The sequence below is a fragment of the Lonchura striata genome, chromosome 11, assembly GCF_050655825.1.
Source record: "Lonchura striata isolate lonStrDom1 chromosome 11, ASM5065582v1, whole genome shotgun sequence".
NCBI classification, from domain to species: domain Eukaryota; kingdom Metazoa; phylum Chordata; class Aves; order Passeriformes; family Estrildidae; genus Lonchura; species Lonchura striata.
This window is the reverse complement of record NC_140713.1, coordinates 15,240,375-15,261,625: the sequence shown is the minus strand read 5'-3', so window position 1 is coordinate 15,261,625 and position 21,251 is coordinate 15,240,375. Positions and strand designations below refer to the sequence as shown.

The window sequence follows — 21,251 nt, the reverse complement described above, 5'->3', positions numbered from 1 at the left end:
ATAGATGCATTCTACTATGAAAACAAAAAATGTACAATCTAAAAAAAATAATACTTTTCAATCTTTCAAACCTCTAAATTGCAATAGATGTGCAAGAGCTTTATCCATCAAAGTTGAATAATTATATTAAAATGAAGTATAAACTTCTACAAAAGAGAAAGTACCTTTTCCTAAAGTCAAGGACAGAGCCAAAAATAAAATTCATATCTCAAATTTTCAAGATGAGGAGAAGAAACTGTCTGAAAGCCATAGCATGATGTAATCCTCTCCTCTATTTTTCAAGTTCCACCTGAAGTTCAGATTGGTTTCTTGTGCCAAACCCCCTTCATTGGCAGCTGTTTCAGGATCTCACCACTTTGCTGGTTAATGACCTTTTTCTAATTTCCAATTTCCTGGCATTTCTAATTGCTGATTGGTACTTGGTTCCCTCAATTAAGTGATTCTTTTTCCTCCCTACAGCCTCATTTCTTTCACACCTCTCTCCTCACTGGTATTTACAGATGTTATCCACCCTGCTTTGTTTTGGTAGGCTAGAAAAGGAGAATGTTGCTCTTTGGCTTGGGGCTTTTTTCTTGATCTTCCTCAGCTGTTCTAGTTAGAATTCCTTTCTGCAGCATGTGAGTGACTCAGGGAAGATAAGGCTGCCATGCCCTGTATATTGAGATCTGTACTGTTCTGTCTCTGTGAGAGGCACCTTTCCTTGTACAGTGTAGAATCATGTTTGTAATCTAAATCTTGTGCTGCTTTGTCTTTCACTTTGATGTGGCTAGCAGGAATGCTTATGCAAGCTATGATGTACATGTACATCATAAAAGCCCAATAAGACCATGTTCTTAAATTTTTTTATATAATAACAATCAGATACAGCAAGTATAATTGATTTCTAAACAAAAGTAAAGTGTCATTGGTGTAATGTACCCTAACAGGGTGTCCAAATGTTCCATCCCCACTTATTCTCTAAGGCCTCTCAGCTCAGCCAAGTCCCTGAGTTCTGATGCTTCGCGTCCTCTTCCTTCTACCAGAGTGGGAAATGGATCAGCCCATCCCTGCTCACAGTTTTTACAGGCCTCTAGCAGAGCCATTTGGAGGGGAAGTGAGGATCCAGTATGGACAGGTGGGAAAAGTACTCATTGTTGCAGCACAGAAGGTATATAAGCCTTGAGGAATGAGCTAGTTAGGACTTTGCATTCCCAGTTTGTTGAAAGAGATAATTCTTGTTTTTCCAGTTGCTCGCCAAGACCTTGCTATAACTATCTGCCACTTAAAGAACACACACGCATACACACACACAAGTACTTACATGGGAAAAAGATGAATCTGCATTTTCAAGGAGACACCCGAGTATATATAGCAAGTAAAACAGTTCAACAAAAATACATGTTAATATCACATTGTCATAATCGTTGCAAGCTGCCTGACAAATTATCTTCATAACCTGGCCCAGCCTGTATTAAAATTTGGATCAAGAGGAGGAGGCATTGCATTGAAATTGTTGTTTGCTACATGTGCTTGCATCCAGATGAAGGCCTCTAATACAATGGCCAAATGAAATAAGCTTGGGTCGGTCACACAACTCCAGTGAGTGTTTGAGCTGAAATACTGCACTTCATCTGCAGTGTAATTCCATTTGTGCTATTACATAATTAAATTGAGACTTGAATCATGTATTTTAAAAGATTATGTGACCATATGCAGCTTGAACAAGGGCCAGCATTTGAAATAGAGCTCTTTTTACCATGTCTTTCTCTTATATTTATTGAGGGGTATTTTTAGGGAGTTGAGGCTTTGGGGTGTTTTGTTGTTATTTGGGTTTTTTGGGGTTTTTTTTTTTGTTTGTTTTTAGGGGTATGTCTTTTGGGTTTGCTTTTGGTTCTTTTTAATCAGAACTGAATGTTGCCAACATTTAATGAATTGATGTGATCTAAGCTTGGAGTACTTCATATAATTCAAAACCACCTTTGGGAAAAGAAAGGTGGAAAAAAAAAGACCCAACTGAACAAAAAAAAAAAAACAAACAAACAACCCTGTAAAGCCCCAAATGTGTAAAGCATGAAATAATGACACTCCCACTCATATGGGAATGTAAACTAAAATTGCAGAATGTGCTTTTATCAAATCATACTCTTAATTAGGTTTTGGGAGAATGCTTTATAGTCAAGGTTTTGTTGAATAATTTAATTATGAAACAGTACACCTGATTTTCAGACTAAGTCAACTGATACTGCCTGAGATAATCAGCATGAACAACTGAGTTTTACATACTCCTGTGAAGGCAAGTGTTTTTAGGGATAAAAAAAAACAATCTCCCAAACAAAACATTTTCTTTTTTCTTTTTTTCTTTTTTTCTTTTTTTTTTTTTTTTTTTTGCTTACATAGAACTTCACCTTACAAACTTTCTGGAGTGGCCTGCCATAGTAAATTGTGGTATTAGATGAGGGAAGTACAACTCAGAGCTGGGTGGTAAAATTAAACCATTGCCACGACAAGATATAAAAGAGGAATTGTAGCTGATGGTGAAATTCCTTGAATTCAGTTAATTTTTATTAATTCACAGTCCTGAGTTAATGAGGTTTCAGAACTACCTAATTGGAATATGACCTCTAGCCTGGCTATTGGTTGTAACTCAGATCCTGAGCTCTACCCGAAAACTGACCCAGCTCAAACACAGCTTGAACAGAGCCTCATCAATAAAAACAGAAGCTGTGGTGTTTGGTGTTTGTGGGGCTCTTGGGATGGACTTAGTAAGCAGATAGAGCACATCAGCCCATCATAATATATTAACAGAGATCAGTGTTTCTGAGCAAATAGATTTTATTCTGTTTTATTGTGGCCTGGTTTTGGGTGGGGGTGTACAGAGGGAGGGAAGCCAGAGTATACTTTTAACCAAGTGAGTCTGTGTTCCCAGGCATGTTTAAATGGTAATGGAGTTTGTGTCCTCACTAGAGAAGGCAAACAATGAGATGGTTGAATTTTAATCACTAGTGTTTGTTCCTAAAGTTACAATATCCCTAATAAACCAAAATTCAGTACTACAGTACTTGCAGAGGATAGTATAAGGCCATATGTATTTTTAGTTCATCTGTTCTTTCTCTCCTGAGAAGTGTTGGTCAAAGAAAGTCTTCTAACTTAGAAAGGTTTGATTATTCCTAGAATGCCATTCTATTCTGGTTCAGTTGTTGATTTGTGGGTTGTTTCTGCCTAATCTAGATCAACGTTAAAAAAAAAAAAAAGTCCAATGATAGTTTCATTAATATTTTCAAGATTTCTCTTGTATGTATAGTTGTAAGCATCTTATATCCTGATGCAGCTGAGTTGTACTCTGGGTTATTCCAAAAGTTTCACAGCTCTATTTTCAACACTTTTTCACCATATTAAATACACAAAACCATCCCATTTTTCCATGCTTTGCTTGAGTTAGTTAGATTTCAGGGGTTTATCTAGTCATTATTGGTCTTTAAATATAGTCATCATCATAAATGCCCCTCTGTTTCCGTTTGCTCTGCAGAGGTCAAAAGATGAGGTTGGTTTATGAGCTTATTCTGCCATGTGTCACTATCGGCAGCACAATAGAACAGCAGGATGGAGAGGCAGCTCTCACCTCTCCATTTATTACTCTTGTCAACTTGGAGAGGATTTTTTACCTTGTGAAAGGCCCATCAGCAATGAATCAGTGAAGTGAAGACGACAGTTGATTTGTGAATTCAGATTATATAAAGTGACTAGGCTTCAGTGGACTGTGTAGATAAAGCAACTGTCATGATAAGGTGGCATGTGCAATTCCACAAAACCAAATTTATTGCACATTTAAGGAAATCATCCTATTTTAAAATGCCATAAATTTGAAATTGAATATAAGTTATACCCTTGAATTTTGATTTATGTTTTGAATATTTTTAATGTGATGCTAAGTAGCATAAATTTAATTCTAGGAGTTTATGCATTCCTTATTTAAGGGTCATTTTGACTTTTCTTCTGAATATGTTATCACATTCCTGATATTTTATTCCAAGCAGAAAAATCACTTTATTTGATATTTAAACTTAATAAACATCAGCAAAGATCAAACTATGATGGCTAGAATAAGACAGGAGAAGTTTATGGAGAAAAGAGAGAGGCTTTAATTTTTCTCCTGTAGACATAAACACACGCTTATTAGTAGCAAATGATGTGTTTGTATCAATATGGGCTTACAGATCATTAGTGAAATAAATGTCTCTCAGGTGTTTAACAAATGAAAGTGTATAATTTCATGGCCTCACAGCACTCATTCATTTGACCTTTTCTGCAGTGTTGATCCTTAGCATTTGTAAGGCTTTTCTTACAATTGCAGATTCCTTCAGCACTCCCAGTTTCTGGACTCTGTTGGGATTTGGGAGTGAGTCTCATGCACCTAATCATGGGACTTTTCAATGGTGTTGTGAAACTCCAGAGGTTTTGTAGAGCAGTGTTTTGATTGGGGTGGAACGTCCATATGGGACCATGGACTCTGATGCCACATAAAGGGGAAAAGGTCCTGGCACAAGACATGAGAATATATTGCAAACAACTGCCCTCTTCTTGTGGCTATACAAAGTACTGTGGAATATCCATTACTCTTTTTAAGAGCTGCCAAATGCTAAAGGATTAGGCAAGGAATAAGCAGTCTTTTCAAAATATTTCATGACAGCTTTACATAATAAAGAGTTTTATGTTTTGGACGTAACACCTGCTGGACTGGCTCAGATTTGGATGGTCCCTCTGACATTGGTCTGTACCAGATGCTTACAAAAAGGTGCAAAGAAACAGACAGCTATGGAAAAAAAAGTGTAAATTGGGGATTTTTTCCCAATTAAACCAATGCATCTAGTAATTGGCTATGCCCTCAACTCTGAGTTTTAGTGTCACTTATAAATGTCTTTTTCCTTTCTGGTCTAACTCTAGATGTTCTTATTATTCACATAAATGTCTAAGCCTTTTTGAATCCTGCTAAGCTCTTGGCTTTAATAATATCTTGTGACAATGAGTTCCACATGTAAATTTGTTAGTATATAAAAATACAGGTCAGTGTAGATTTGCTGCCTTTAATTTCACTGAGCACTTTTTTCAAAGATTGGAGCTTTTAAAAACCCAAACCTTCATAAGGCGCACACAGCTACAATAATGACTTTAATATGTTTCATTATTTATTTTTCTTCTTGCTTTAAAGTCACGAAACAAGGAAGTTCACAGGGTCTACAGGCCATCTTAAGACAGACTCTTATTCTCTTACAACACATCTGGGCCTATAATGTCACTTCAGAGAGACACCTCCTCTCATATCCCAGTCCTGCAGAGTTTAGCAGAGAGTCTCTGCCTTAGCTCTGCCTGTTTTGTTGATTATTAAATTTAAGTTTCAGCCTGGACTTTAGAAAGCAGCATACTTCAAAGAATTGTTGGTTTGCATAAGCGTCCACATGTTTGGACCCTTACCAAACATATGGGATTTTCTGAATCGCCTTTCCCCATAAAATGAGATTAACATCTTGAGCGATTAGATTTTTCCTCTGAAATTCTTAATATCAGCAAGTCACAATCTTTAGGTAAATGTGAACAAAGATTAGTTTAAAAGCCATGTTATTTACTCAACAGTTTATTTGAAAGTGTTATTTAATTGTTTGACTGCCTTCTTACAGGTTAACTATATCTATAGTGGCAAGAATATGACTTGTCATATTTTATTTTTGTATAATTTGGATGCTGAACTGATGTATGTGAATCTGAAAATGAGCCTGAAATATCTGAAAATAAGAATTTCTTAAGAGCTATTGTGGCCAGAAATCCCTCCTGGCATGCACCAAATCAACATTTCCTAAGTATGTTCTAGGCAGAGCTGGCTCTCTGATGTGGTGCAGGCTTCTGACCTTCCAAACAAGGCACTTCTTCCACAGGTACCCAGGCTCCGGATGCCAATAAAACCTGGGGTAAAACTGCCTCCACAGTTTACTGGGAACATTTATACCACTTTCTAATTTCTCCATGGTACCTAGGAAAGCATTTAGAAAATCCCACAGTGTCCCAACACCTCTGTATCTTGTGGCCTTTTCCTGTGTGGTAGCACCAGCTGGAAGGGCTCTGGAAGAGCTCTGGCAGATGTGCTGTGGTTGGCAATTTGGTTGCACTTTTGTACCTGAGATGGATGCTCCTGTCATCATGCTCCAACTGTAACTGCACGTGCTGGGAAACTGCAGCACAGTTAACACAAGTATGGGTTACAAAACAACACAAGTATGGGTTGAAAAACAACCCTAATAATCCACAGGACTATGGTGCTCTGAGAGACAAGGACACAACTGAACTGGGAAGAAGGAGTGTAGAATGAGTTAGTCCCTCATACTAGACCAAGGATGTTCAGGCTATCTGAACAAACAAATGTGTAGATCAGATTAGACTGAATTGTGTGGGTTGTTTACTGCACTTGCTAGGCTGTAGTGAGTACTGGAGGGACTGCTTTTCATTTGCATGGTTTTGGAAAGCAAAAAGGGATGAGATTAATAGACATCTATGAACAAACCATTGTGATAATTAGAAAATTTACAAAGCAAGTCAGCCCTTTTCACTGTTTTTTCCCGTTTTTGCACTAAATGTTGGTTATTAAGAGAGAAAGGAAAAAACGACTGGTCTGCTTTGTGAAGGACAATCTGTAAACTTGCCCTTAAAGCTCAAAGCATGCAAGGGTGCAAGTGTTCAACAGAGCACAGCATCCTTCTGTGTTTGCTCCTGGTGTTTGCAGTACCTGTGTTCTCTCACTCTGAAATACAAGAGCCACTGCACAGGGGACCACAAAGCTGCTCTTTGTCCCCAGAGGTTTGCAACTGGAGTGGCACAGAGTCAGCATTGGAGGGGAGGTGGGGAAAATGAAACTACTGGTCAGACTAAAAAGCTGGAAAGTAATTTTTCTCTTCCTGTTGGCATTTTGACAAATCACTTGACAAAAATCTTTGTTTCTTCGAACAAAGTGTGTCTTTTTGTTTCCTTTCCTTTAAATCTCATCTTGTGTTAGAATTGCTCTTCAGCTGAAGCACAGTCCTGTGCTGGAGAGGATAGATAGGGCAGCAGGCTTGGTGTTGCCACTAGAACGTAGGTAAATGAGAAAACACTTGCTTCTCTTTTTAGGGGCTGCCAGCTTTGAAAACTGGCTTTCATGTGAATATCAGAAACTTTATTGCCTTGACTTGGGTGACCTCATCTACTAGAATGAAGTCATTCATTGAGCCAAGAAAGACAAACCTTCGTTCCAGAGAATTAATCAAGTCCATCAAGTGCTCTGCTTGCATCTTATCTCCAGCCAGTGAGAGAGCAAGCAGTTAAAAACTTGACAGCCACCAGATAGCCTCCTGTTCTTCGTGTTATGCTAACATCAAAAAGGAGCAAAGAGGCTTCCAAAAGCTCAAACTTGCTACTGGATAAGCACAGCTTGACATAATTTCTGACTTGGGGATTACATTGTTTCAAATCAAGGTATTTCTTAGAGAACAAAAACATGGCATTCCAGTGAACTTTAGCTTTTTATAAAAAAAAACTATTAACTCTGCCAGATAGGAATGCTGAGCACATAATTGCTCACCCTGCCTTTTCATCCCAAGCTATCGCAGAACCCATAAACATTCCAATTAGGCAGCCAATTAAAATGAGAAAGAGCCCTCCTGAATTATACAGCAGTTGGAGGCTGTTCTGCCTTTCTAGTTGTCAGCCAGTGAAAGGTTTTTATTGCATTTGAACTGAAGGAGGTGAAAGAATTAAGTGAAACAGTGATGTTTGAAAGGCCCATGTGAAGGGGCAGTGCAGTGATAATAGTTCTCAGCACTAGTGACAGGGAGCCATTAGTAAGCTATGAAAAGCTTTGTTATGCTAAGAGGTGGACATTATAAAAGGTAGAAGAAAGCAGTTACTTATAAATAAAAAAGCCCCTTAATTTTGCTATTTTATTACTCTTATGGCATGAACTGCATAATTTCAAAATCTGCTTATTTCACATGATGTGGGATTTTTAAGGGGTTATTTTTCAGCTCAGCTAATGCTGGTGCAGAATTTTTTCAGAGCAAATTATTTTCTGCCAAAATGGCATCCATTAAGACATCAAAGAGTGATAGTACGACACAGAGATCCAAAAGGCAAACGGAAAAGTTAAATATTTTGGATACTGGATTGAAAACATGCCATTATGCAATGGCTGGTTATAGCGTAAAACTTTCTCTTTCTTATTCTCCATGAGGAAGCATGGAATTGTAGTCTTTCTGTTTATGCACCATAGAAGTCATCTTTGCTGTGCTGGTTTATGCCTTTGATTGCACTGTTCTTGACCTTTGGGTGATGGCTGAAGTACTTCCATACATCCTAAATTAACAGCGTGCATTTACCAGGAATCTTATCTTTTCTGAGGCCCAACACACATCAAATCACAGAGAAAGAAAGATCTGTTTTCTCCTAATACCATTTTGCTGTGTTAATATGCCTCTTTCCTCCCTTATTCGTCACCTGTTACTGCTTTTGGCAATGTTTCTCTCCATTAGCAGGACATCGTGGTTGTTTAAGAAGGAATTGAGCAGAGGAGATGGGGGGGGGGGGGTAGTACTTGGACAGATCCTTCCTCTGCTTCTGATGTGTCTGAACAGAACTGCACCAGATTGAATAACTTGTATTTTCCTTAGCGCAGGAACAACTTATTTTATATTATTCTGTATTGAATGTTCTCATGTTGCTCAGCCTCAAGTAGTATCCCCTTAAATATGTCTATTTAGTGGTAGATTATATCAATTGATACCACAACTCCCCCTTGTCCCTTTTTTTCAATGTGGAATAGTTTCCATGTCTTGTGCTTCTTTTTTCAGTCAAGTTTCAGCTCTCTGACCTCTCTACATCTCCTTTTTTACACAATACTTTGTGTCATCTCCTGTTCCTTCTTGCATTGCCTGCTTCAATTGCTTCCAAGTCCCCATATTTTCTGTTCTCTCCATCACTATTTTCTATCCAGCCATTGTCTGCATAGAGTGATCCTGTGCTAGAACTGTTGTCTGAGCAGGGCTCAGCTGGATTTGCTGTCACCCCTTTGGTTCTCCATTTGTCACCACCCTGCCACAATGGGGAAGAGTCTGTTGGCTCACTTTAGTTCTCAGCAAGTGCACATGATCCTTGTCCAGGGCACTGGCTGCCTCCAGAGCTGTCTGACCCGAGTGGGTTCACAGACCCAGGACAGCGAGGACACTGCCCGTGTTCCTGGAGAGAGAGAAGCAGCAGCAATGACATCAAAGACAGAGACTGGGTAGGCACTAGAGCCATGAAACTATGAAATACATATATCCTAGAGCTTCTCCATAGGCAGAATATTTATTATTAGAAATACAACTTCCATCAGCTTGGGAAGAGATGTTTTCTCATAGAGGCAACTTTTGTATGTTGAAAGAGCATAAAAAGCAGGTGTCATTCTGTGCCTAATATGTCCTAAAGCGTATATGTAAGTGTTTTCCCATTTGGATTTGTACATGCATCTCATCAAAGCAGGGCACGAGGAAGATGGTGATGTTTTATAGTCTCTGTGGTGCAGAAGGTCAGACTAGGTCTAACATTCCCTTATGGTATGTGCATCTGTGCAAGACATTTAGTTCCCATGCTCAGACATGGCAGCATTCCTTTCCCTGTGTTTCCCTTTTGCCAAGTTGCCATGTGGACAGCAGTATGGCCAGGAGGATGGCTGGGGTCTGCAAAAGCTGCATGTGCTGCTCTCTGTGGAAGCTTCTACTGCAAGAGAGAATAAAGATGAGCTTATCTGGGTTGTTTCTGAAAGCTCACTCCTCAGCCATCTGATTGATTTCTAGAAATTGATTTCTAGTTTGACCTGTAGCTCTTGGAAGGTAATAGAAATGCTTCTGGGGCTTCAGTGGATCTGGTGAGTATGCAGCCAAGCTCTTTGTTTCTTCATCCCTGCTCTGTGCTGCAGTGGAGAGTGTTCAAGTGGAACACTCTCAGGTGGAAGAGTATCTGTGTGCAGGCACTGCCCAGTGTCACTTGTGAGAAGGGAAGTGGTGAGTGGTGTCGCTGTGTCTGTCCCACACTGCTCCTGATGAAGTGGGTGTGTACAGTGTGGATGCAGAATCTGGACTTTACTTAAAATAGAAGCTTTGGATTTCAGGAACATCTTACCTCTGTACAGCAACAGCACAAAGTTATTTTCAGTTGTTTGAAGGTACTCACATACAGATTGACAGAACCTCCTGCATTAAAAACTGGAATGTTTCTCATGCAAGACCCAGACCGAGGAGTGTTTTGTAGGCCAATGTTACCAAGATGGCCATCACTGAACTTCACAACCATCAGGAGACAGAATCATGTTAAAACGAGACCACGTGGTTAAAAAAAGATGGTGGTAGAAGCTACCCAGATCTGGAAGGCTGGAAAATGATATTGTTAGTTTTGAGATGTAAAATAGGTTTGATCCAAGAAAAATACTGAGTGCTTTTTCACTAGGTAGGAAACATGGTAAAGTACAGAATTAAATTGGTGACTGGTAGCTGTATCTGAAGCTTCAGACAAAAGAACAAATCCTGCTTGAGCTGGACAACGCCGCAGAAAAAACTGACTTATAGTGCTGACATGAGCTTCTAACACATTATCAAAACAGAGTATTCCTGGCAGCATCAGATACTTCTGCTACAAATGGACAAGCAGGAGAGGAATTTTACCAGACAAATGGTAACCTGAAATGTAGTTGTAAATTAAGGGCAACAGGAGGAAGAAAACAAGAAGAGAATGACCACGCAACCTCATTTGAGGCTGTGCAAGTTGGCAATGTCAAATCAGGAGCACAGCTTTCACTGGCTCCTGTTTCAAGAACAAATAGAAGGTGAACACAGAAATGACCAGTGCTGAGGAGCAGCTTCCCCTAATAGAAAATAAGAGGGGACAGAAAAGTTGGTTTTTCAAAACTTCCCACACAGGCAGAGAGTACTACAGGGAAAGTGACTATGTGTGACAATCTCTGGGTTTCTACATTGTGGCACTTGATAAACTAATTTTGGAAAAATTCTGAAAAAGTTTAGTGAGTGTTTCAAGAAACAAAGGTAGGAAAATACTTGAGAAGCGTGTTTTAATTATGGAGCTGTGGACTTGCTGCATACATGTCATCTTTAAATATTTTTGACTTTTGGGCAAAAATGTTCAAATACATTTCAGTAGTTAATTACATCCAAGTTTAAATTTGTCCTTTTTTATGTAGTTAATTTTTAATGGTAAGAAACATGAAAAATCATTATTATTTTGACTATTTAGCCCTACTTGCTTCTTAATCCTCTAAATTTACTGCAGAGATAATGGGCAGCAGGGATGACATCATGCATATACAGCTGCCTTTTTAAGTGCCAGGGCCAGAGGAACCACTTATAGTAATTAGGAAATCCTTAAACAAGTGTTTGTGAAGTGTTGGCTAACCCTCACTGTTTGCTTTTTTCTGGCACCACACTAGAAAGGTTTGACCTTGAATAATTATCTACTCACTGACTTTCTATCTTTTCCAGTTACTGGAGCACACAGGCTACTGGTTGATTCCTTTATTGTGGTGTGATATCTTCTATATTTTAAAATATAAATAAAATAAAAAGGCTATGCTCCCTCTTACTCAAATAAGGAGGTGACTGATGTACTGTACTGAGCAGACCTTAAGGAATATTTCAGAAGGATCAAAGATAAATCTAGTAATATTTTATAAGCTTTGTATAATATTGTGTAAATTACAAGTGTTTTCATATGCCGTACTTCAAAACTTCACATTAATTTTCACTCTTTCTATCATGTCATTAATTAAGAATCTTCCTACAGTATATTTAGATATATTTTGACCTTAATTATCATCACCCACTTTTTAATGTTTTCAGTTAGAGACCCAGGAAAAATGGAACAGCTCAAAGAGAATTGTAAGCCACTTGTGAATATTCTGTTCAGCTGACTAAACAGAAGGTGGTCTAAAACTAGAGGGCAAAGTGTTAAATATAGCATCTTTTGTCTGATTCAGTCAAGTTTCAAACTTGTCATTTACACATTTTAAATTCATCTCCTTATTCAGCCTGCATAGCACTCAGACTGTGGACCAGTGGATGCACAAACCCTTGTTCACTAGTGCAGTGAGCCACTACACCAATTGGTCAAATTCATTCTTCTCAGAATTATATTAAATCACATAAGAGATACTTTTTTTTTTTTTAATCAGAAAGGTTATCATATTTTTTTGTGGGGTGCAAAAATGCATTTGAACATAGGAATAGGGAAAAATTCAAATGAAAACAAACAAGCAAAAAATATCAACGTATGAGTATTCCTTTGCAGTGAACTGCATTTGTAATCTCTCATCACTGGATGCTAATTTTTAGGCTAAAATCTATGGTGATATCCTTGTAGAAAAGAGAACATCATTATTTTTCTACGAAATTTAACTTTAAAATAAACCTTTTGCTTTCTTTCTGACTTGTTTTTAATTGCCACTCTACATCCCACATTACTGAATGAATTCATATGGCTGTCATTTTTCTTAAAAAAACCCTTCTCTTTTAGCCAAATTAAACTGTGTCACATGCGATATCTTTAAAGGTCTTTCATCTGCTGTATTATATCTAAGAAGCAGCACCACTGTCAAAAAAATCAACTAATTAAGAATGCAATGCTGAGACATCACCTTAGAGGCAGTGTCTTTTAGGAGCCATGCTGCCAACAGAAGGGTCAAGGAAGATGACACCAGCTGCTGGCTGCGTGCTGGGGCTCTCCCACAGCCCTGCACACCTCTGCAGCTGCCCCACAGCCTCTGCAACGACTCCACGGCCTTTGGAAACATTAGCAAGATTCAAATTCTACGGTTCCCCTTCCTAAAATGCAAGTTTCTGTTCCCAAAAATTTGTGAGGTGTTGTTGTGGTTCTTGTGTGCACAATTATATATGACAGCCCTGCATTACTGGGAGAATGAAATGGCACATATACTGGGAGGCTCCTAAGGGGCATTGCAGTAAGTTCTGGAGAGCCACTGGCATGTTTCCTCGTCTGATCTGATTACTCAGTCCAGTGGCAGGTGAGCTTGAACTGTTCTGAATTATACTTTGTCAAATCTCCAGACTGACAAAGTGAATCTGACTTACATATGAAAAATGGATAAACCGACGTTTTATTCCTGATGGCAGCTCTTTCTCCAGTGATGATTGTAAGTTCCACTTACTTTGGTTTAGAACACTTGCAACGTAGCTGGAAACAATTTTTAACACATTAAACTGTTTAAAATAGAACCAGTTCTGTCTTGAAAAAAAACTTTGCCTCGTCAAAGAAGAAGGAAAACCATGTTTGACGTACGTTGAGTTAAAGGGAATGTCTGTAGAGTGATCTGAAACTTGCTAACCTTGGGCAATGTCTTACCGGAGAGGAGATACAGAGGTGTGGTGTGGAAAACCTGCTGCTGGAAGTGGAAAACGAGCTGGGTAAAACTCTCCTGCTGTCTGATGTGATGGTGGAAGGTACAGAGGGAAAACTCAAATACGAGTCCCTAAACCCCGGGTTTCACAATCTTTATGTGGCCTTCTAGAAGAAGTTTGTTAAGATTTTAAGGTCTCTGAATTGCTAAATCTGTGGGTACATTTTTGAATGTACCTTAGTTTGGAAAATAAATTCTTCAATAGATGGTATCTGATTTTTCTGCTGTTTCTATTTAATGTATTAGTGGATTTATTTTTATCATTATCTAGTTCTGGGTTTTATATTTTGCACAAGAACAACCTTAGCAAATGGTATCCAGCTTGGGATATTCTAAAGATTGTAACACTCATGCTTGAACCCTAAGCAAATCATTCTTCTGGCACATAATAGCTTAATTACAAAACAAAAATTATTTCAATTAAAACCGAATTCACTCTATTTCTGTGTTTTAAATTGCTATTTCATAATGTACATCACAATGCATAACAGCATGGTACAGGAAATGACTAATACTTTATCCAATTTAATTTATATCAGTGGGAGCTTAACCTTGATGCCTTGGCCATAATTCAAGTGGAGTTAACACCCTTATTTATAGAGCACTGCTGTGAGATGCTCAGCAGCGGCCGCAGCCCGCGGTGGCTCCGCACACGCCCTGCGCTCGGGGACACTGAGTCACGGCTCTGTGAGCCATCAGCGCTGTCCCCGAGCCACCAGCACCCCTCACTGAGCAGCCACAGCTCTGCACAGCCCATCCTGGGCATCTTCCAGCCTCGGGCACACGAGGAACATCTTCCCTCCTCAGCCCCCTGCACCGTCTCCTGCAGTGGGGACCTTTTACAGGTGCTTGGATGTGGCACTGGATGCTCTGCACTTTTAGCCCTGTTGCCTTCCCCAGGGGAATATTCCTGCGGGGCAGCAGCAGAGCTCGTGGTACCCCTTCCAATTGCCTGGAAGTAGAGAAAAATCAAAATTGTTCTTTGGAGAGTTTTTGATGCAGGCTCAGGAGTCTGACTCAACATTAAAAAGGCTTGAGTGTTTGCCAGAATGCTAATACAAGTAATTGGAAGAGCTCCTAAGTGGCTTCAAAGTACAAATATTTTTAATTACTTGTAAAGATACAATGTACCAACGGTAAGTGGCACAGAAATAGGATGTTGTGCATAGAAACTCAAGCTTTTTAAACAGAGGTTGTTCTGCCCAGAGCAAGTTCATCTTGGGAGGCAGCAGTAGCTTTCAGGCCTGAGTCTTAATACAGTTTAGGTACTAAAAAGAAAAGTTGGTTGTTTTTATGTATTTTACTCATAATCTCCCTGATGCATGGAGGGCACACACGTGCTCAGATATGGGTGCCAGTATGATGGCAGAAGGTGCTCAGAGCTAGAATGACTTCCTTTGGGATGTGGGTTAAATCCAGTGATAAAATTTCATTTGGTCACTAGGCTCTGCCAGTCGAATTGCATTGCTGGAGTTTATATCTGTCAATCTTAGGTTTGCTTTGTCCCTTCAGAGAAGGAAGGAGTATATAGGAAGATGAAATAAAAATTAATAAAATATTATGCATAAATTGCAGTTTGTGATTTGTGATCTCACTACATGCTAGCTGCCACATGCATGTGCCTTAAATATAGTGTATCTCTTAAACCCTCAACCTCAAATATTCTCTTGCATTGAAATGTTGCGTTGAATTTATCAGCTTATTAAGCAGTTGTGTGTGTTTATCATATTTTGAGGTTATTTAATTATACTCATGTGTGCACACATACACCCTCTCTGTATTGTGTGCTACTGGAAATGAGCAAATTGCTCCTTTTTATGGATGAATGGGTGCTGGATGTTTGAGGAGGTCTGGATTTCTCTGTCATCCAGCTGCATGTTCTTTTAAATTGCTTCGTGCAGCTCCAGCAAAGTGATCCTAGGGCAGACCTGAGGCTGAGCTTGATGGCTTTGACTTGCTGACAGCACCTGGCACGTCTCTGCCTCTCCCCACACCCTGCAAGGAGGAGGACACGTGTTGAGATGTGGGGGGGGCTCTGTCTGCAGAGGGATGAGCTCTGTGCCAAGAACCACTGTAACCTGCTGTAAATTACAACATCCCTGGATTTATTCTAATTTGTGCCAGGGTGTATCAGCTGTGGAAGAGCTCTGTGCCATCCACAGCTTCCCTCCCTGCACCTCCCTGTGCCCACGCCTCTGCTCTGGTTGCAGGCAGCACGTTCACCTCCCTACAGCCACTCTGTCCTCCTTCTGCTGCTGCTTTCTGTGCTTCTCTCCTGCAGCTACAGCAGAAGCTGCTTCTTGAGTTGTGTTTTTACAGGGAAGGCCTAAAGCAGAGTAAGACTACACAAAAAGCATCTTCTTTTAATAAATAACCCCAAGTTGTTTGACACTAGGGCACAAGAAAAGGTCTATCAGATGCCCTTTGTCTTTTCTACATCTGAGATCTTCTGGCCACCCACAGGGGTGAAGGAATTGTCCTTTAGTGAGGAACCCACTGGCCAAAGGTTGGGACTCCTTTTTGGCCTTTAACTTTTTCCATTCCAGGTGATGAGAGGCTTTTGTCATTAAAGAGCTATCCTCACCTCATTGTTTTTAGGTGTTTATTTTTATTCTGCCCTTTCCCCCTTTAGTCCTATAAAATATGGCATTGGAGAACAAGTGCCTTTTAGTAGCCTTGCTGCTGTTTGCCTTCTCAGTCCCCAGCCAGTCCCAGCTGCAGGCTGCTCCTCACCCAAGTCCCAGTACTGAGGACATCCCTGACATTTATTTTGCATTCCAAATTCAAAGGCATTTTACACCTCTAGATATTTTCATAAATTTCCATAAAATACACCAGGCGAAACACTTAAAGTGTTGTTCCTAGAGAAATTATTATATTTTGCATTTGGTTTATCCTCTAAAAAAGCCTTTTCCTCCACATCCGTGTGGTATCATTGATACAATGTACATCACATCCCTCATATTAATACTCTGATCAATCACTGCTGACAATACAGTGTCTTTGTGTGAGGGGCTGTAGGACAAATGTTTTAGCTTGTGAGAAGAAAATTGTTAGCATTTGAATAGAGAAGAGCGCGGGGGAAGGATTAATAGCCTACTTTGATGGATTAGAATGTAGGAAAATTGCTCAATATTAATATGAAAATGTTTGTGAATTGGCTGTGTGGGGCTGTCAATGGAAAATGAGGGCCAGTGATTATGTCTCCAAGGCCTTATCAGTTCAGACTTGACTCTCACCAAAGACTTTCACACAAAAGACTGATGAGAGCACTAGAAAATAGCTGAATAAGAACCACTACAATAAGCGAGCCATTCAGCCACCAGTGTCACAATGTCAGGTTTTGTGCCCTTTATGTAATATTGTACATCTTTATATTAACATATCTGAATATGGATTTGTAATAAAAGAGGCAAATGAAACTACCTGCTAGACATTTTTATTTCTATAATTTTTTTCTTATCTCTGAAATATGACTGGAAAATGAGCTAGGGTTAGCCTTAATAAACAACTGTGTCTACAAGGGAGATTTCTTTGTGAGCATTAGGTTAAGGGTTTCAAATATGGTTCTGTATTTATTCTTGGGAAAAAAAGGACTGTTTGATGGTCCTGAGAGACTTTGCAGGAAAACTTGTTTCCTATTACCATAGCTTCAAAACAGATCAAACAGACTGTTTCTTCTGTGTCCTGCGCTCTTAATAAGGTTTTAAATGCAGAAGTATGCCTAGTTATAAATGTATTTAACATAATTGGTGTATCTCAAGTAACTTTACATATTAAATTACACATCTTTTTGTTTTATATTTTCTACATACTTTGTCTACCCAGGGGCTGTAATAAAGCTATGCATATCTTGGCTGTTGACACATAACTTGTGGAGCTGGACCTCCAAAAGACAAACCCATGCATTGTTAGTGAGGTACAACACTAGCAGTTAGTTACAACTTTTTTCTATTGCATTAAAATGCAATAATTAAAAAATAATTTTGTAAATGAAAGGCTATGCTTTTCCCCTGCTATTTTGAATATGACTTTCTTCTTGCTCTGTGTTTCTTATGCCCCTTTTTTTGCTACTCGGTGTCTGATTCAGCTTTGCACATATTGTGAGCCAACGGCACAAATCAGTGTCTGTGTGGTGACAGTGACACTGGATCCAAAGTGCCTGGAAAAGCTTGCTGCTCTCAATCACATCCTTGTTACCACCCAGTGTTGTGGTAAATCCCTTATAAATTAACAGAATAAACTCTGGGAACTTTGGTTGTTCCAGTGCTGAAGTCACAAGGGTTGGTGGTCGGGTTGAGCCTGCTCACTGTTGGCACGAGGTTGTGGCTGGCAGATGTCACCCTCTGGGCTCTGTACTGCTGCTTTATCCAGACTCATTTCATTTGATGCAAGGGGCCTTTATTAGGTTTAAGAGTTGTATTCTGTGTCCCACCAGTTCTGCTTCACTTTTGCAGTTCAGATCTCTTTCTTTGTTCTACCTGTGACCTAGTCCAAGCATCTATTTGAAAGATAATAGACAACTCCTAAGAATTTCACTGCAGTGACATAATACTCTTATATGTATTATGAGCACTTGTCCTCATGGATCAATGGAAAGAAATATGGAAAAAATGAAAGAAAATCAGAACAGACAATTTAGTAAGTCTTTTTCAAAATCAAAACTATGCAGCACAAGATTTTAATGAATTTAAAATTTTCTAGATACTTAAATTTAGAAGATGCTTTTATCTTGGTGGTGGTTTTGGAGAGTGGTGACACTTTCCAATTCAGGAATTTTCTTTATATTTTAGCTCAGCAATCTGTTAAAGAAAATGGCATGTGTGTATCTATATTAGAGAAAAGATTTTGGTATAAAAGCCTGTCTCAATTAGAGAAAGATTATTTATTTTACAAAACCTTAATTATAATTACACAACATTTTGAGGCTTAGAGTTTTGTCCATAATTAGTAATCCAGTTTCTTCTCACTTGTAAATAGCAATCTGGTGCAAAGCAACTGTTTGGCACTTGGCTATTTGTAAAGTACTCTAGTTAGTACTAGATCAATAAATCTTTATAACTCGTGCCAAGTCTCCTCAGTGGCTAAAAAAGGAATTTTGTGCACATTTTAATAAAGCCAAAATAGCAGGCTAGTGTGTTAAATATAGTTGTGTGTTAAACAGAGAAAGTGCATAACATCAGTATTTCCAGGAATGTAATCCACTTTTCAGACATTAGCAGCCAAGCAATAAGAAAAAGTAAAAAGTAAAAATTACCATAGTGTTTTCAAATCTAATTTGCATAAAACTGTGGGGATTCCTAATAGACACAGAAAGTTCACTTGCCTGACTTGTGAGGGGTTTGTTTTAAATTACATGTGTGCCACATGAAATAATTAAAGTACAATGCATTAATACAACTTAATTTTAGCAGATTCTAATATAAAAAAAATACATGGATTGTCTGAATCATTTCATTACATGATATGTGGCAAATGGGCCTTCAGAAGAAAACAGATACTCTTAGTGGGGAAGAACACCAATCTTATTAAATCTAGAGTTGTAGCAAGTTCAGGCTCTGATTTGAAGCTGTGTTAGTGTTGTCATATTTTAATAAATTCATTCAATTATTACATGTTTTAGCAATTTTATCTACAACATTTTTCTTGGGAAATTTTAAAATCTGATTTACTGTGTTTGGCTGTTATAATTATTTAAGATTCACTCAGAACCTTGTATAAATGATATCACCAATTAATTAAAATATTCCACATATAATTTCACAGAAGAAATGACACCTAGTACTTTATTTTCATCTCCTGTTCCTCTACTGCTTTGTCTCCATAGTAGCAATTAGGAACTACATTTTTCTGTGTGCTTGATACTATGTTTGGTAGCGATAAAAATGATTAATGATACTCTGAGTAATCCTCTTAGTATATATAACTAAGAATGTATCTTTGTGGACAGATGCAAGTAAACATTAATTTTGCTGCCTGTGCTCATGAGCAGCTTATGCCAAGCTGGCTGGACCCAAACCAGTGCTAATCTGGAAGCCTTATCGCCACTCTCATGTCGTGTTATACCTGAACTGCTTTCAGTGTGGGAAAGTCAGTACAGATTGCAGATTAGCAAATAAAATTGGAGATAAAGTAAAGAAATTAGAAAGTAGGTTCATGCCATTATTTAGGACCAGCCCTGAGGTCTTTCTCAAGCTGTCCTTGGGGTGTGATGCTTCTTTTTGCAGCCATATTGGATGGAAAAAGTTTCTTTTTAACACAGCTCAGGTCTAGGAAGTGAACAGCAGGTGGCTTTTACCTGCTTCCAGGTTTGTCTTTCCCTCCAGTTGCAGAGAGGGAAAAGGAAGCTGTAAGAAGGCTTGAAGAACAAATGCAGGGCTTGGCAAGTGTGAGGTTCTACCTATGAGCTGGGCTGGTTGGATGCTTTCTGGGGGATTTCTAGCAGAGGTGTGAAAAGTGCAGGTAATCAATCCCCACTGGTGTGAGTAGACTGGAAACCATGAACGCCCAAATAGTCATGATTTGTCTGTATTTCATCTCTGGAAATTGGAACAGTATTTCCAGGCTCCCTGGACTTGCTGAAGGTCACATTGGCCGTGCTGATTTTGCTCATGCAGCAGAACCTGTGCACAGCGTGGCACGAGCGGGGTTCCTTGGCTGACGGCGGCAGCTGGAAGCGCGACAGCAGGAAACAGCTCGGGCTGTGCTGTGGGAGCATCCTTGGTTTCCCAAAGGCTCCTCAGAGCAACAGGCCATCAGGTGCCCATCAGAGCAGCTTTCCAGCTGACTCAGCACACCCTGGCTTGGCCAGGTCACAGCGAGTTTGTTCTTTATAATGAAGAATGACAATTCCAAAGTTGTTGTGCTGTTGCTTTACCAAGGGCTGGGGGTCAGTTGTATATCCCTGTTTTCTGTAACGTGTGGTTTCCTTGCTTGTTTGGCTGAAGACACCACAGCAAGTGTTAGAAATTTATACCAAAATAGGTGTAATGTGATATTAAAATAGGTGTAGATTAATTTTGAAGGAAGGATGGTTTTTATAGTTCACTCTCTCATTGCACTGCTTACTTCCATTTATGGAATGACTCTCCAAGAGAGAAGTGATGACCTTAAAAAAAATGTAAGTTGATATGTAGATACTGTTTTCCACAGTTAAAGGTCACCTTGACTTTTAATCTTGACTGCCATACTTTTCTTCTCATTAAAATATTTGACAAGAATTCTTTGCATGAATGAACAGTACAGAACACCTTAAGACTACTCAATTTGCACTAGAGGCGTTGCATTGTCATAATAAATAATTGTACTGGCAGCTAAAAATCATTATCTGGTACACACATTAACAAATAACATGCTCTTTTATACATTTATTACCTTGAAAAACCTGTTTTTTCTCATAAAGGGGTTAAGCAACAGCACAGAGCATGTTTCTTAGGTTTTTTAGGTTTGAATAGTAAATTCCCTGCAATAGTACAGAAAGAAAAGAATATTTGCCAAACACTTTGATTCCAAACAATTGAATATTTTTCATTATTGACTTTAATGATTAATTTCCTATTATGCAACTCTGCTGCCACTCTAGTTTTTCAGCACTTGACGTGAAATATATTTCTGAACATCTGTTCAAGTATCTCTTGGTCTAATTTCTTTTATAGGACCCAACCTAAAAATACGGGACTATTTTAACATAGAAGCTTTGTTATTCACTATACCCAGATGTCATTCTGAAACAGAACAAACTCAGGTTTAACTGTCATGAAATCTGACATCATAAATTTTATAACACTGAATAATA

At 38.9% G+C, this 21,251-nt stretch overlaps 1 long non-coding RNA gene across 2 annotated transcripts in view; it reads left to right on the top strand.

Moving 5' to 3' along the window:
• LOC110484400 (uncharacterized) overlaps positions 1-21,251 on the top strand; it is a 240,712-nt gene that overhangs the window by 52,210 nt on the left and 167,251 nt on the right. For both annotated transcript variants that reach the window (XR_014957755.1, XR_014957754.1), the window contains one exon: positions 1-21,251. This exon is cut by the window's left edge; it is cut by the window's right edge and continues 27,534 nt beyond it. This is a non-coding gene — a long non-coding RNA (uncharacterized LOC110484400).